This window comes from Bison bison, unplaced genomic scaffold, assembly GCF_000754665.1.
Source record: "Bison bison bison isolate TAMUID 2011002044 unplaced genomic scaffold, Bison_UMD1.0 scf7180017864291, whole genome shotgun sequence".
Classification (NCBI taxonomy): Eukaryota; Metazoa; Chordata; class Mammalia; order Artiodactyla; family Bovidae; genus Bison; species Bison bison.
Genome location: NW_011494863.1, coordinates 9,137,260 through 9,141,210, shown reverse-complemented (window position 1 = coordinate 9,141,210; position 3,951 = coordinate 9,137,260).

Below are 3,951 nucleotides of genomic sequence, written 5' to 3'. Positions count from 1 at the left end.
CAAATAATAAATGCTGGAGAGGGTGTGGAGAAAAGGGAACCCTCTTACACTGTTGGTGGGAATGCAAACTAGTACAGCCACTGTGGAGAACAGTGTGGAGATTCCTTAAAAAACTGGAAATAGAACTGCCTTATGACCCAGCAATCCCACTGCTGGGCATACACACTGAGGAAACCAGAAGGGAAAGAGACACGTGTACCCCAGTGTTCATCGCAGCACTGTTTATAATAGCCAGGACATGGAAGCAACCTAGATGTCCATCAGCAGACGAATGGATAAGAAAGCTGTGGTACATATACACAATGGAGTATTACTCAGCCATTAAAAAGAATACATTTGAATCAGTTCTAATGAGCTGGATGAAACTGGATCCTATTATACAGAGTGAAGTAAGCCAGAAAGAAAAACACCAATACAGTATACTAACGCATATATATGGAATTTAGAAAGATGGTAACAATAACCCTGTGTACGAGACAGCAAAAGAGACACTGATGTATAGATCAGTCTTATGGACTCTGTGGGAGAGGGAGAGGGTGGGAAGATTTGGGAGAATGGCATTGAAACATGTATAATATCATGTATGAAAACGAGTTGCCAATCCAGGTTCGATACACGATACTGGATGCTTGAGGCTGGTGCACTGGGACGACCCAGAGGGATGGTATGGGGAGGGAGGAGGGAGGAGAGTTCAGGATGGGGAACACATGTATACCTGTGGCGGATTCATTTCGATATTTGGCAAAACTAATACAATATTGTAAAGTTTAAAGATAAAATAAAATTAAAAAAAAAAACAAACAGAGACTCACAAAGCTAGAAAACAAACTTATGGTTGCTGGAAGGAAGGGATAGTTAGGGACTTTGGGAAGGTCATGTATACGCTGCTATGTTTAAAATAGATAACCAACAAAGACCTGTTGTAAAGCACATGGAACTCAGCTCAATGTGGCAACCTGGATGGGAGAGGAATTTATGGGAGGATGGATACATGTATATGTATGACTGAGTTTCCTCACTGTCCACCTGAAACTACTACAGCATTGTTAATCGACCATACCCCAATACAAAATAAAAACGTTTTTAAAAAATTAAACTTTCCGAGAATCCAGAGGCTAACCCTTAATTTCTCATATTCCCTAGACTGAATCTAAACTATGAGCCACAGTCCAAGATTTTCCCAAAGTAACTGAAGATTCTCACAGATTTGCAGAGGAATTTAACACAATCATTCAAACCTATCAACCTGGTATTTCTGTCTTGCGTCAGCGAGTTTATATGCTTGTCAATGAAAGCCAGCCCAGGACTGGATGAAACTGGGAACACTCTGAAAGGTCTCTAAGAGGACATCTGGGAGACCAGACCACTAGCTTATTATAAGATTAGGCTCAGGCAATAACCGGGTGATTTTATCCAGTAAGTTTTAGGGTTTTTCCAAAAGTCTATTGATTGAAACAAATTTGGTGTTTGCACATAAAAGTCTGATTAATCTTGTCATGACTATTACAATCAACTTCAGATTATTTTTAAAGAAAAAATTTGGTGTTCCTTCAGACGTCGATTCCACCTAGGTAGCTTTTAACATTGTGTTAAAATGGGTTATTATGGGATGAACCAGAACCTTACCCTTCTAGGAAAAACAACCAGGATGGAATGAGAAATTATGTTCATTCCAGATTTAATTAATCTGCAAATCAGCTCTCATATGGAGAATGAGTCACCTCAAAGGAAGAGAGCTAAAATTCTCTTTTTGAAGGATTTTTTAAATTGAAATATAGCTTCTTTATAATATTGTGTCAGTTTCTTGTGTAAAGTTATTAGGTTATACATATATACTTTTTCACTATAGGTTATTAGAAAATATTAAACATAGTTCCCTGTGCTAAACAGTTGGACTTTGTTTATATCTATTTTATATAGTGTAGTTTATATCTGTTAATTCCAAACTCCTAATTTATCCACCTTGTTTCTCCTTTTGTAATTCTAAATTTGTTCTCTATGTCTGAGGGTCTGCTTCTGTTTTGTAAATAAGTCATTTGTATCATAATTTGGATTCCACTTATCATAATATGGATAAGTGATACCATATGGTACTCCCCTTTCTCTGACTTCACATAATATGATCATCTCTAAGTTCATCCTTGTTGCTGCAAATGGCATTGTCTCATTATTTTTTATGCCTGAGTATATATTCAGAATAATATATATATTCCTATGTATATTATATAGGAATACACACACACACCACATTTTATGCATTTATCAGTACAGATACAATTCTTAATCTTCAATTTCAGCATCTTTACCTATGGCTACTTCAGCCCAGCAGGTTGAATTATATGTTCTTAGTTAGGAAGATTACCTGAAGAAGGAAAAGGCAACTCCTTCCAGTATTCTTGCCTGGGAAATCCTATGGACAGAGGAGCTTGGCGGGCTACAGTCCATGGAGTTGTGGAAAGAATCAGACACAATTTAGCAACTAAGCAACAACATAGGCTTTCACTTTAATTACGGGCAAAACTATCAATACTTTAGATAGTACATATGCTTTCGGAGCAGCTCATGGTTTTTGAATATTGTGGAAACACTATATCTTCCTAATTTTCAACAGAAATAAAATTTTAAATGGCCTCCATGTTCAAGAATTATTAAATACTGTATTTTAACCTGCTGCTTTTGCCATTATGAAGATTCCAAGGTGTTCTAAACTTGAGTCTCTGGAAGCTAAAGGAAATCACCTATTTGATGTTTCTGCAAAGAATGCTGCCCTTAAAGGGAACAACAGCAGCCAAACCTCTGCTTGGTACAAACACTATTTTCCCTAGATGATAACTTAGAAAAAATGGCTAGAGAAGCCCAAAAGTTGACCTCAGAAAAGAAATAACCAAGACTGAAAGTCAATAACTTCTGGTTTGATAAAAAGAAAAAGCTCTGGTTTGGACCAAATGACAATTCAGTCCTGCTGGAGACTGAAATTACCACTCCTCCCCCACTCTACATGCATTAAACCGTTGGTCTACTGACAGAATAATAGCATTCATGAATCAGCATTGGTAGGGAAACTGAACAAAGCTGCGAAAAGTGCCTTCCTCACTTGTCCAACTTGTCCAAAAAACAGCCCAAGGAAGCATGCTGGTGCTACTTGCTGTCATGCTAACCTGCCTAATGGACCTTTCATGGTCTGGCAAATGGGTTTTATACACCTTCCCCCATCTCATGGATACAAGTATGTTTTAGTCATGGTCTATATGCTTTCACACTGGACTGAAGCCTTCCCTTGCAAATAGGGAAGGGAATACTGCCTCTTCTGTGGTTAAAATCCTCTTAGAAAAGATTATCCCTACCTGATGAAATCCTCTTCAACTTTATAGTGTTCAAAGAACCCATTTTACAGATCAGGCATTCAACAAGTCTACATCATTTGACTGGTTTTACACTTCCACTATGCTTAATACCCTCAAATCCTTTGGCTTAGTTGAACACACTAATGTCATTATTAAGACTCAGTTGGTAAAATTTGTAAAGACTCTTCAAATACCTTGACCTAAACCTTTGCCATTGGTCCTTTTAAATCTTAGATCCCCCTTTTTTGGAACTCATGAGCTCTCACCCTTGGAGACAGTCACAGGACATGCAAGACAATTGTCCCTGCCTTTTGTGACCCACGATGTAAAAGGAAAGATACTCTACTATTACTAAGGTCTAATTGCTTCTATTAGAAATAATCATGATCTGGTGGAACAGTCTTTTCACAATGTACTCTCAGGAGGTAAAGACCTTAAATATCACACCTTGCAACCTGGAGATTTCATCTATTGGAGAAGACACTTCCAGAAAGACTCTCTTCATCCTCACTGGAAAGGGCCTTGGCAGGTCCTGCTATAACAACCCTCATGCCTCCAAATTCAAGAGAATAGACTCTTGAATTCACACCTTATGAAAGCACTGAAG